This window comes from Pholis gunnellus (genome assembly GCF_910591455.1).
Source record: "Pholis gunnellus genome assembly, chromosome: 19".
In the NCBI taxonomy this organism is placed as follows: Eukaryota; Metazoa; Chordata; class Actinopteri; order Perciformes; family Pholidae; genus Pholis; species Pholis gunnellus.
This window is the reverse complement of record NC_136546.1, coordinates 18107261-18121668: the sequence shown is the minus strand read 5'-3', so window position 1 is coordinate 18121668 and position 14408 is coordinate 18107261. Positions and strand designations below refer to the sequence as shown.

The window sequence follows — 14408 nt, the reverse complement described above, 5'->3', positions numbered from 1 at the left end:
CTGCATGAAATGTTTATGAAATATCTCCGTTTCAGATTTAAAAAGCTTTATTTAAATGGCTGGAAATAACATTTGAAAGGCGCTACCGACTCAAATCTCCATGGATGTAGGAGGTTCACAGTTTAGTGCATTCTGAGACCATTTGTGTCTCTGCACAGGGAAACTGCAGGCTTTTTAGAAATATGATACCAGCATCACTAGCCCTTCAGTGACTCTGTTAGAGGGCTACTGAAGAGACTGCCTTTCATAGTTCACTGATCTCTAAAGAGCTTGGGAAGCACAGCCTTTGCTCGTAGCCTTTTGCCCCGCGTACATTAGCAAGTATACCGTGCTTGTGTAATAACCTCCGATGCTAAATATTCATCCACACATTTGAGCAAAGCTATCACTGACACCTAAGTGCAACAAGGGAAGCACAAAGGCTGCAGTGGGAATAGCAGAAGACTGATTCTGCAACGTTGGTAAAAGATGAAAAATGTACACCGAAATGTTTTTACCAAGACCAAACTTAAGTTGATTATCTTTAGAAAAAGAGATTACACCTCTCAGGGGTGAGGGGGAACTCCAGCTTCTCAAAAGCCAATTTAAAATGAGTATTAATAGAAATTCCAAACTTTACAGTCACAAATTATTTACAGGTGTTACTTTTAAAAGGCACCTGGCTTCAATCGGCTTCGTCTTAGAAGAGAATGATATCCTATCCTTCCTATTTCACTGAAAACTCCTTCATCATCTTGGTACCAAAGCTGCACACGAGTCAAACCAACTCTAAACATATCAAGCGACTCTTTTGCTATCAAACTTGTTACTTTTGATACGCTTTGAAACATGGCCGGGACATCACGAAACCCACCGTGATCGATGAGACACCGGATCATTTTAAATGACAGAGTTAAGCTGAGCTCGCTTCGGTGCCTCTTCAGAGCAATTAACTCGACCGCGGACCGTTGTCTCCAACAGGTAAAGATAATCAGATTTAGTCCCTGCTCTCGTTTAACTGCCGCTTTCGCCACTTCAGCATGAATACTTGAAAAGAAGAAAAAAAAAAAAAAAGGGAAAAGATTATACCGCCTTGATAAGCATGCTGAACTCAGCTAGCTGTGTGCACCACTTATGTGGCTGCAGCGATAGGCTCCATCTCTTATTGCACTGATTAATGGGGAAATCCAAGTCACAGTTTCAAGTGGAACAAGCACAAGCACAAGCACAGAACAACAAGTACATGATGTGAAAAGATTAACGTGACCACGGTGTGTCTAAAGACTGGGTTACCACCGTGCCGACCAAAGAACCATACGTGTCTAAAAAGGTTCCACCGCCGTGACATGTTGTGTATGCAGTTTCTGGCCAAGCGTCAAACAAGAAGATTGATACCACTCTCAAGTCTGTACGATAAATATGAAGCGACTACCAGCAGCCGGTTAGCTTAGCTGAGCATAAAGACTGAAAACAGGGAGGAAAAAAACTCACGCACACTAGGCTGTGCAAAAAAACTAAATGTGAAAAGATTGGTCAAAATCACACTTGTAATATATAACAACATAGCTGTTCTCGCTAGTATTACTAATGACCTATTATTTCATCAACAATATGCTGCAGGTGCTCCGACCCCTCCTTTACATTTAGCGTTAGCTCCAATTAGCTTCATATCTTTGTGCGAGGTGGAGTGCAACAACATCACGCACTCCAGCTTCGAGAGGCTCTTGCAGGATCCTCGTGGATTAAGGGCCATCTGAAAATCACAAACAAAAGAATTCTCCTTCTCTGACGTCTGACAATGAAAATGTGAAACTGCCCAAAGTAACACAAAATTAGCTACCATAAATTAGTATGCTGTATGCTGTTCTGGAAAAAAATAATATAACACCCGGACCATTTTAATAATAAAATCATTTTCCCAATGTCAAATCTTTGATTGTTATCAGTGTAATAGACTACCAGGATGTGATCACAACACTACAGCTCTTCAACTGCAGTCATATTAAAAAGGGATGCAAATGACTACAGAAATAATTCCACAATCCATTAAAAAAATGTTTGTAACACAAAGAACAGCTTCCGAATGCCAGGTTCTCACAGTCAATTAAAAATAGAGGGTGTGTGTGGAAGCTGTTCTTTGAAATCATGCATGTATGATCGTTATCTCTCCTGCTGCTCCCAAACAAACATTTTAGCCAGCTGACAAAGAAATGACAAAAGAAAGAGCCCAAAACGCTCAATGGTGCATCTATGCACAGGCCGTTGACCTCCGTCTTCGTATTACAGTTAAACAATACGCAGAATAACTGCGCACACTGGCTCAAGGTAGCTCATTTGGGCATTGTGATTCCTAAAAATTGGGTGTTTCCAATGTGATTACAAAATAAGGGCATTTTTAAACTTTGAGAGAATGGAGTTCATTGTCGAGCAAAGGCATGAAAACACACACAATTGCTCTTCCTTTTCATTTCGATGGGGGGCGGGTTGGTCCAGATTGGCCTTCTAATACCCGCTGCTCAACCAGAATCAGCGTAATTGCCGGCTACAATCGCACGTTAATATTTTCCCCTTGGAGAGCGGGCGCAGATAAACAAAAGCAGCATTTGTGCATTATTGAAAAAGGGAGACCGTGGAAATAGCTCCATCTCATCCAGGCCGCTGCCTAGCACCGGCAGATGCATCATTTATGTTTATCTGCCTGTTGTTCCATGAGAAAACACTGAGAAACCCGGCTTTCTGCAGCCATGTTTGTTGAAGAGCTTGGCACAACTTCTGTTCTCTGGACTCTTTAAACAGCAGTCCATCACCAGAGGCAAAAGCCGCGGATCACAACTTCATCCAAGTACCAGGATACACAGTCTTCTCCCGTCCTACCTTCTTTGCCTGTACTTACAGCCTGGCAGTTGGAGCAGGAGAAAATCAAAAATCACGATATTTTTTGACCAAATACCTCGATTTCCATACTTGGGTTAATAACTAACTGGTGCTTTCAAAAAAATATTTACACAATGTTCTTTCGTATAAACAATCATCAGCAATGTGGACATAATGACTAACAGCGACAACATTAGTCTGGTCAGTTCAGAAAAGTACATTATTTGACTGTAATGCTTCCTTTAAAACCAGGGAAAAGACAACACTCGCGTCATATTACGAGGTCTAAAAGCAGATATCGTGTCTCATATCACAGTGTCGATATAATATCCATATATATTGCCCCATTAAGACACAGCAATCAAATTATGAACCCCTTACCCTGCAAAAGAGCTCCTATAAAAATAAATAAACGGCCTTGAGCTACAGCATTGTAATTCTGCAGACCATAACAACAGGAGTCGTTTCTCGCTTGGCCTTTACTAATAGGATAAATGCCTCCAGGTAATTTCTGAATGAATTCCCCGAGCCAAAGCGGTTTCCTCAGGCCAACGCTGGACATAGAAGGATTATCCCTGATTGAGTTTATTGCAAAGAAGCTTTTGACAAACTGGAGGGAGAAAAAAAACACAATACTTCAAATGGAAGTGATGCTTTCCCTGACAATGAGGCTGTGTAGCCTAACGCACACATGCACTCACATACACCTCCGTACATTGCTGCTGCTCCACCTACAGTGAGTGGTTACTCTAAATATGCAGAGACAATTCTCTGTCAGACGGAGCAGATGAGCGATAAGGCCCCTGCTAAACGGCCCCGGCTCTCTGAGGCAAACGCATTGTCTTACCTCATCGAGTGCAGAGCTCCCTGCCTGTTCAGGAGGGACTAGGACTAAAGCCCTTAATCCCCCCGCCTTGATTCACGACAGCCTGCTAGGTTTTCAAATGTCATCAGTGAGGAAGCGCGTCCTGCTCCTGCCCCACATGTTAAAAAACAACACTGGGGTATATATATATATATATATATATATATATATATATATATATATATATATATATATATATCGGTTTAGGAATAGGAACACATACAAGCCGGATGGCTGTGTGCGTCTATTTATATACAAGCTGGTAACACGCTCATGCCGGGGGCTTGTATAAAGCAGGCATCAGTGAGGATCGACAGGTGTGTTGAGGAGTACAAGAGTTGATCATGAATCATGCTAAATATGGACTACAGGCTAAAGGCGTTAATGAGTAGTACCCTACCAACATCAAGTCTTCCATCAAATGCCTTCCCAATAAACAAAACACTGCTCGTCGTGGAAGAGTGGCAGCGTTTCCAAAACGGATGGATTCATCTGCAACTTTCTGCTCAGTGTCCCTTGCAACCAGAGCTCTACTTCACAGCCATGGGTGCAGCCCTTCACTGTAACAACAGATGGGACTCGTGATGAGTAATGCTTTGTCGTCTGGAGGATGAGTCTTGCATGCTGCGGGCTACAAGTTGTACACTGTACGTCTGTAGAATGTAAGAATAGGACTGTATAAATGCACTTTGACACATCGCAGAGTGCAGCACAACTGGGATGCAATAAGAATTGCTTTAAATGCAATCTATGGCGCTTGTGATATGAATGGAAGTGTTTATTTTGGGAAAGTATGCAACCATACATTCAAAGATGCAGTGTGAAGTGAAGCCGCATCACATTAATTACTGTTAGTTTACCGCTTGCTTTATTTTACACAATAGTTTTTTGATTATTGAATAATAAATGAGCATGCATTTTAAGTATTTTTAAGTTAAGAGACGATTTAAGATGCTTTTTTTTGAACAAAATATATTGGGCTGTCATAATCTATTTGTCCTTTTAACTGAAAACTACTTCACTCATTGCCTCAACGCTTCCAGCTTGTCACAAGCTCTGAGAAGAGAAGTTAGTTTTTTCTCTCTTGCAGGAGCGCTTGCGCACAACGTGAGCGCCCTGCACGCACACACACACACACACACACACCATTTGGGAGGCTATGGTCCTCAGCTAACGGGGTGACAGTTAAAACTGCCGATCCTCCTCTCGTTCATTCATGATAGGACATGTGTCCGTGCGGCGTCTGAACTCCCGGCCGACACAAAGCATGCACGTCGAAAAAAAATGCAGCGTACACAAAGTGCGCGTGGGGGACCGTCTCCGCCTACGCCGCCTGAGCGCTTACCTCCCCGGCCGCTGGCTGCTCCTGTCCCCCCGGCGTCTGTCCTCTCGCTTACGACGCTGCTTGTGTATGAATGCTGTCTTTATCCCTCAAAGACTGCCGTTGCATCGTACAGCAAAAAAAACAAAAACAAATAAAAGCAACACCACTGTGCAGCGCCTGTGCGTTTTGCTGGTCGGTAAGCAGCCCCGTCTGTGCGCCGCTCCGCACGTCACCAAGTGTGGTGGACAGGACTTGGCAGAGCGCGTCTCTCTCTCTGTGCTCCCTCTGCGCGGCAGCGGATTCTGAAGATGTGAGCGACTGCTCGGACGGGGGGCTGGCACACCGTGTGGCCACTTTTCCTCCCGATGCCGCTCCTCCCCTTTCACTTTGAGTTGTCCACACAAGCCCGACAGCGCCTCTCACCAGCCACTGCGAGCAACTGCATGTACCTGCAGGGGTTGGGTTTCCGCCACAGCGCCAGTGAGGAGAGTGAAGTCCTGGGACCATTAGGGGCTACTGGGGGGAGGTTTCATGCAGGGTCGAGATTGGGTTAGAGTTTAGTTTAATTCTCTAGATGTACAATAAGAGTGTAATTTCTTAATATTAAAAGAAAACCATTCCCATAGGCTACATATATAAAGCTTAAATAAAAAAGAAAGAAAGGCACAAAAAGCTTTTCCCGAGTCACAATCTCTCAGAAAGGGCCACTGACAGCGGTTGTTGTTCATTCTTGGTGCTGCAGTATCTACATCGCTGCTGCTTTTCCGTGCTACCTGGTAGTTAAATGCTGGTAATTACATTCACTTTGCATCCTGGTTGTAAAGCAGCCCCTGATTAGATGCTTGAATGGAAATCAACAGGGCTCTTCAGAGAACCTAAATTGTCCTTTGTGCTGTCCTAACTGCTTTCCCTTGAACACAATGAGTAATGGGATGCGGTCAAGGGAAGGGATGATATGAAGGAAGAGAGATGCTATCATACTATTAAGTATGCCTGAAAAATATTGACCAATACACAGTATGTCAAATACTGTGTTTGCAAAAATATAATATGTCCTGCAGTATGCAAGCAGCTTTTCTGTTCTGACCCACAATCCAATGCACAAACTTGACGTTCAACGTTCAAGATTCAATGTGATGATGAAGTAGTGTGTGCCATTCAAATGTATGTCTGCATGCAACAGTACATAGTCAAAGCAGCTGCAGTATGTACTAAGAGTAAAAAGAAAAAGTATGTAATAGTGAATGTCAGACTACATTGCTGCAGGGATGAGTCCTAAAACCCAGAAAGTAAATAGCATTTTTGCACTTCCCTCATCTCGGTTATAGGTGCCTGAAAAAACAGTTCTGTGGTTAACACAAGCTTAAGAGATTCTAATGTTTTGTTTTGCGATATAAGATATGCTAGTAAATACCCCTCTCATGAATTTTCAATGCTTCAAAAATCAAAGTTGTGATCATTTAGGAAGATTATCTTGCTGTGTTTCCATTGCATTTCCTGCAATAATCCAAAATCCAATGAAACAATCTCGTTGTCTCTTTGTCGAGAGAACCACGATGATAACTTCCTGGTTGACCTACAAAAATTCGCAATCCCTGCGTCACTCTGTTGGAAAAGCCCCGGTGTAAACGATAAAACTAATGACGGCTGAATTCCATTCAGCAGCTTTTTGTTTCAGCCCCCTTTTTTAAATATTTAGATAATTTGACCAGCTCTTATCTTGGCTGCCTCTCAGGCTGCTTGCAGGGCAATTAACTCAGGAATTAACAGAGGAACCGTCCAATCTACAGTTTTCGACCACATAGGATCTTTAACTATACTGTCCTTATCTTCACAACCCCTTCTGAAGCTTTCCAGTTGTTGTTTAACAGAACTATCCGTGCTTACCTGATGGAACATCACCCTGTGAGTGATGCATGACGTAGAATCCATTTGAGTCTATTGGTTCACTGTCGTGCTGCCCCTTCAATGCCCCTACTGTATATGCACTACAGGTGTTTTCACTTATTGTGCTTGATTATTCCTCCTCTAGAAACCGTGTGGGAGTGTACCGACTGTTTGATCGACATCTCTATCATAGCACATCTTGGGGTGGAACAAGTTGTGTTTGGGTACATCACGTGTTTTCCTCGATAGCGCCACCCTTCTTCAACCTGGGCCGGGGTCTAATCAGCCTCGTGTGAAAACACCCGTGTAAAAAAATTAAAGCATAATGACACTGAATAATAAGTATCCGCCTACAGTAACTGGCACAGGTGTAAATAATAAATTCAAAGATGGCTGAATTCCATTTAGCTGCTTCAGTTTCAGTCCTGTTGTTGTGCATGCTGGCTCACTGGGACACAACGGCACCGAGCCGTCGTTGGCATTGTTAGTTAGCTGCAACACCTGCGATGTCGCTACTGTGACAAATCAAAATGTAGCTGTGAAGAAGAAAAAAAGGTTTATGGTATGTCAATTTTTGAAAAGACATCTGTAATTTTGTTGCAAAACAAATCCGATGCCGAGTTACGTTATGTGGTGGTTTGATGATGTGCCACAAGCCGTTAATGTAATTTAATTAGCCGGCCTAATTGAAAACACCTGTGTGCATGTGTAGTCTTTCATCTGCATAGTGATGAAAATAAATTCAAATATATCGTAAGTATAAAGTTGCCTGACATAGAGTAAGGTAAAGTACCTCAAAATGGTATTTACTGTGAGTAGAGAGGGGATTACATGTATATACACATATATATATATATATATATATATATATATATATATATATATATATATATATGTTAGAGGATTTTTGGATGAAAGGATGAAAAGTGTCCAAGGGCATTTTGCCTCAATATATGATTGAGTTAAATCTTCTAGTATATATATATAGTGCCTTTATACAGTATATAGCTACATATAGTACAGAACATTGACTTTGTTCTGAAGGGAGGCGTCGTCCTCTATCATACTTGTTTCTAACAAGAGAACATAAACATAAATGTGTGAAATGGTTAGCAGTGATGTGTGAACGGCTGTGTTCTAAAGTACTCCCTCCTAACTGTAGCAGAGGATAAATACCATGTTCACCACCATGCAAGTTAAGTATATGCACTCCAAAATAAATAAAATAAATACTTGAGTGCTCCCCGCTCTCGAGAAATCCAGCGTTTCATCAAAATGTCACACTTGGCAGCGTAGATAGAGGGCCTTATCTCATTTGGGTCAAATGCTATTTTGCAGTAATTTCAGAAGTCTTCCACCTGTGCCTTTCAGCCATGACAGCATGTGAGGTGGTGTGCAGCGGTGTGTACTGATTTGTCCTCGTGCCCAGTGAGCCTAATCTGAGCCAGCAGGTACTGGTTTGAATTAAAAGGGACTTTTGTATTGTATAATTAAAGCTTCTCATCTAAGGTCTTGGTTTTATTGAATTACACCCCCAAAGGAAAATAATAATTTGTTCAATAATTTGATAATTAACATTAAATTGTTGTGTGTCTGTATCTGCAGCGACAGCAAAGCGCTAACCTGAACGCGTTAGGACAGAAACAGGACGTACAAAAACCTTATTTTCATCTTAAACGGGCAGAAGTAAAGGCTTAAAGAAAATAACTGAAGGTGAATTTTAAAAAGAGAAAACAGGGAATAAACAGGTTTACAAGAATTTGGGAAAAGGTTGCCATTATCTGTGATATTAATTCTAATCCAAAATGAAACAGGAACCTCTTTGGGAAATGAAATGTCAAAGGTTTATCTGAATAATAATACATCACCCCAGTCCTTCAAAGCCTCCACTGGCTCCCCATAAAGCAAAGAACACAGTTCAAGATTCTCCTCATCGCATACAAAGCCCTACACAACCCTGAGCCCCTTCCTTCCTGACCTCCTGCACCGACACACTCCCACCCGCAACCTCAGATTCACTGACTCCAACCTCCTTACCCCCCCCCCCATACTCTGTCCAAGCACCAGACCTGGGGGGGGCAGGGCCTCCTCTATTGCCTCTGTCAAAACTGCACTTAGTTAAAACGCACCTATTTGAATCCCTGTGATGCTAGTTATGCATGTTTTTGTTTTGTTATCATTATTTATACTATTATTGCCTTTATTGTTTCTGTTATTACCACATGAAGTGCCTTTGAGTAGCTTTTAAAGTGCTATACAAATATGTTGTATTATTATTATTACTATTACTATTTTTTCTATATAATCCTCCATTTGTTTTGGGCATGTTGTGACTTGTTTTGTTATCTCTCACAGGTCATTTTGTAATCACTCACCTAGAGTGCCAGTGATTCCGCGGGGCCGAGTGTTACTCATGCCCTTTACTTGGACCCTATATGTGACAGAAGCTGGAGCCCGTAAACAGCAGTAATTGGGCTCCGGAGGCAGTGGGCAAAAACAAACTGCATCTATGAGTTTAGCTGTCATCTCATCTTGGTGTTTGGTGGATTTATTTTCTGTATAATCCAGAGGAACCGAATGAATTTAGACCAAAAAACTGAAAAAATGTCTTTGTCCAAGTTTAAACAAACAAAACTAAAGTATAGGAGTTAGATAACTGCTGTGGGTCTGTAGGCCAAGAGGAACCTGGGAGCCTCTTCTGTTCTTGCCTCATGCCTTCATTCGCTTCCACAGACTATCAATCCCCTTCTATCTATCTATTATTTACTTTGGAATCGGGCTATATATCAGCCCAGTTGTACCTTGCACTTCTTGACGTCGGCGCTACTTCTTTTACCAGCCTTGCCAGGGCTGCAGCTCCGGCGCTGTTCTTTTACGGTCAGTGTATATCATTGTCGAGCAGTGTGTCTTCTCTGCAACATTTCTATGATCCCAGCAGTTTGTAACTGTCTCGTGTGTGTGTGTGTGTGTGTGTGTGTGTGTGTGTGTGTCTGTGTGCAACAACAAAACAAGTCAAAGTTTTTTTGTGCAACCTCTGCGGTTTTTAACTGTTGAGAAAAGTGATTCTGAAAGAATGTCTGACAGGGAATAAAATGGGTTCAATAATAAAAAAAGAGTTTTTAGGACTGTATCAGTGTAGTGTAAAACCACTATACACACACCCTGACAATTAGGGGTAGATGGCATCTGACTCCCATGCAAACGTAGCTGATGTTTCACCATAAATATATGTATGTAATGAAATTAAAGCAAATAATTGACTGGAATTCAAATCTAGAACTTATATTCAGTTTTATTAAACCACTATAATTAAAGGATTGTATGCTGATCAGTGAGGTGACCTAATTCTGCCAGACTTGGGTTTACATGAAACCTGTTTTAAAGCAGTAATACAACCTTAAAATGCACTGGAATTTGAGATCTGGAAGATACAAGGTTTTGAATTAATTACAGCAATAGTTGTGGATAAACTGTGTGCCTGTGCTAATTGCATCACCCAGGTTTATTATAGGCCTTGTTAATTATATTTTCAAACACTGGCGGATAAAAAGTGATGCAAATGAATATATATATATATATATTCATCCAAGATATATTGCAGTTTACTCTTGTCGTCAGTACTTGTAACAAAGTGTAACATTGACCCTGCCCTAGTGTGGGAGACTCGTGTCCTGTTTTAAGTAGAATTACAGAAAAGGGGGTGAGTCAACACATTCATCCTATTAGACGGACGTGAAGCAGACAGTGAGTCTGTGTTTATCCATTATGAAATCCATATCTGTCTGGAAATGAAATGTAGGCTCAATCTCCGAACCACTTCTTCTTTGCAAATCGTGGTCAGACCACCAACGAATTTGCTTTTTTAAATGATTAATTAGCCGCCATGATTCTCTGATCAGCCTTGGAAATGTAATGCGCGTTAGCATCCTTAGCGAGGCACATTGAGGTCGTCTTCAAAAACAAAAAACAAAAAGCAGTCAAGCAAAATTTATATTCAGGATGACTCTGCTCCTGTGAAGAGAATGGAGCAGCAATGCCAAGTTTTTAGAAATGCAAATGTTGTTAACGGAGGGCCTTCGGGTGCAGGTACATGGCCTGCGTTAGATCATAATGACATTTATGCTGCTCACCTTCTGAAACTATCAAAGTATTTCTTCGCCTCGTCGTTGTCTGAGGCAGATTTTTCTGATGTAAAATATTTCTCCTGTCTGGCGGGAGATGTTCCTCATCTTCGTCCTTGTCGGTGAGCGCAGGTGGCGAGCAAGTGTTTGAATGGCTGCCACATCGGTGATGTTCGAGTGGCTTTTTGTATGGATGGAATGTGAATTAAATTGCCACTCCTATGACAATAAACCCTGCAAATTGATCACAATGTCCCTTAACGCCGGCAGGTTTTGCTGTTGGAGGTGCAACTCGAGAGCCAGCAGAAATTGCATCGTCCCATTCCTCCTCCACCCTGCATACCCGAAACCAAAACAGTTAACGGTGACTATTTCTGTTAGAGATGACCACAAACTCACACTCTCGCTGCCGCAGGTGGTCGAAAGGCTCTTGTCCAATTAACAAGTCTAATTACATCACAACTCCTCTAGAGTTGCCCGGCGTCCATTGTTGTCTGGCTGTCGGTGTGTGCTCATTGTGTGGGTGTGCGAATGTTCTTTGTGTGAAAGTGTGAAGTGGAAAACGCAGCGGAATGATCGGTGGGGTCAAGGGACAAAGCTTCATTTCTTACTTGGCTGGATAATCAGCACGAGGAGTTTTAAACACTGAGAAGTGAACACTCGACAGGCTACCATCGTGTGCGTGATATCAAAAGGCAACAACAGTGTTTTCGTGGGAGGCTCGGTGCTCAGATAGCAATGCAGCTTCATCTGGTGGATCATTACAGTCAGACACAGTTAACTGTTATTTTCCAAAGCGTTTTCCAGAGTGACATTTACATAATGAAGTGGTGTGTACACTGACCAAATGGAGAAAACAAAATGACTGCCATTAACATTTCAATTTAAAGCATTTCAAAGGGAATTATCTCCCCCCCCCCCCCCCACACACACTTACATGTGAAGCTTTCTGGTGTATTCTATCTTATTGTTTGGGTTTTCCTTTAATGTTGCGGTTCACTCGGCTTCCTCGTGGTGTTGCGTTTTTTGTTGCAGCAGGGCAGCTTTCAGTAAAAAGCTCTTAATAGCCCACTATAAGCTACTTTCCCACCACCAAACGGCAGACTGACAGTTAGTGACTAGTTGGTCTAAATGAGTGTCTCGCTGGTGACCATAGTGAAGCATTTGGCTGCTAAAAAAGAGACAGATATTTCCCCCGGGAGCTGGCGGAGGCCGAGAGCAGAGCGAAAAAGCAGAGTCAATATTGAACTTACATTCATCAGGTGGACAGAGACACTTCAAATGGAAGCTAATATTGCTCCGTATCTGCTAGATGAGAAAATAGGCTGCTAGCATGTTAGCAATATTAACTTGAAGGAGACATATTATGTAGATTATCAGCTTTTTATTACCTCAGCAAACATTGTAAACATGAGTTTATGGTCTCAATCTCTAGCTTGAAGTCTTCTTCAATACAGCATGATGTTCATTTAATACATTATGGTCCATTTAGAGTCAAACAGACCATAAAGCAGGATGTGCTTTAGGGCGGGGCTAACTTGTGATTGACAGGTCACTACCACAGTGTTGCTCCCACTTTGAACTAAGTGGTCAAACATGTATTTATGTTATATTGCATATTAAAGAAAATGTGTGATGAGTTGGCTGGTAGAGGCTGTATATTTCTTTCCGATTTGGGCAAATGAATATTCTCAGGCCATGCATAGTTTATAACATCACACGTTTAGCTGTTTAACTTAACATGGGTTTAGACTGATCAAGGCTTGTATTTTTAATGTGTCCACCAAATTGTATTCATGTGCAAAAAAATAGCCTTCAGCCATTTGCAGCATGCAGGATGTTACAGTCTCCTGACTGCCTTGTTGAGAAACCTAAACTCAGTCTGAACAAAAACTAGACAGTGCACGCTTCAGAGGTTTTATCTGAAATGAGAAGTCTGTGTTGTTTTCTCCTCTCTCCCGCTTCTCGTGTACCTCTGTATGGCACAAAACAACCTGTTTCACCCAATTATCTCTCCCACAGGGCACCGTCAGGCAATTTGGCTCCAGTCAAGACTCTGATTCATTGAGCCAGATGATTTAAAGCTTTGGGGGGGGGGGCACAAGTCGGCCCACTAGGACTGAAACGGCTGCGTGATTTTCAGTTGATATTAAGCAGCGCGAGTTGCTCCACTAAAGGTTGCGGGGACAGAAATAGCATGTCATCTCTAGTCTTCCTCATTTGTCCCCTGTGTAGAAAACCATATGTCAGTGTGATAACAAAATGTTGTAAAAGCATAACGTAATATCTACTCTGCAGTCACAGATGAAAGATGAGTCACAAAGAAAGTGAAAGTGACAGATACTATTTTGTTATAGAATGAATGCATCAGCGGACGGGATTACATACATCTCGGTATTAAGGACGGTCAGCACAGTGAGACAAACTCGATGTCCTCGACAAATACAGAGGTAATTATTACAAACATCAGGCTCTGCAAAAACAGATTCATAGCTGGAGACCCCGATGACAGCATCTCTGATAATTATTGGGTGAGGTTTCGTGCTGCAGGCACATATAAAAAGGCCAATGGTTCATCTGATGCCTGCTGTACAGCTGTCCTTATAAGGGGCTTCTACCAGCAACAGATGTCTGGACCACTGAAACAATTCACTTGCCTTTAACAAGCCATTAGAGGAGCAAATAAAAAACCAAGACGACCGAGCCAAAATACCTTTTGCAGTGACCCTGCAAGAATGTGTTCTGCTCCGGCACAACCTCGTCTGTAGTACACTGTTTAAAGTCATAATGGTTGATCAATGCGCCATGTCAATTTGGATTGTTGCAATTAGAAAGCAATGCCCCCCCCCACCCTCCCCACAAAAGAAAAAGCTATTTTAAGTAATTCGCTTGCAGTGGGAGAAGCAACCGAGAGGATAATTGGGTATTGACAAAAGAGTGTGGAAAACCCAAGACAGCATGCAAGACCACTCTCCAATTTACTCTGTCATCTTGAGGCTCTGATTATGCTGTTTACTGACCAGATAATTGGGGCGACGCTTGATAAAAACAAACATTTCAGGGGCGAAGCGTCAACTAGGAGCAAACTTGCATAAAATGATTGGGAACACTTAATTGGAACGATGCTTCCCCGTTTACTGCAACTGCTTGCGAGGCCTGACTCACTCATGACTTCCTGCTTCCCTGGAGTTTAAAGCAATGTTGTTCACTGGCAATTCTTCATGAAGGGGAGGGCTTTCGTGCTTCGGCGGGTGTAAACTGATACTAAACGGCTTGTTATGCGCGACTGACCAAATTAACATCGTCGTGGTTTCTGCTATACAATCATTACAATGACAGTGATCAGGCCGTGTTCTAC

General features: G+C 42.1%; 1 protein-coding gene across 1 annotated transcript in view; it reads right to left on the bottom strand.

The window, feature by feature from the left end:
- klhl29 (kelch like family member 29) overlaps positions 1-5166 on the bottom strand; it is a 190886-nt gene extending 185720 nt beyond the window's left edge. Inside the window, exon 1 of the mRNA XM_079180461.1 lies at positions 5064-5166. The gene's annotated coding sequence lies outside the window, so the exon portion shown is untranslated. The remainder of the gene's footprint in view (positions 1-5063) is intronic.
- Positions 5167-14408: the final 9242 nt, after the last annotated feature.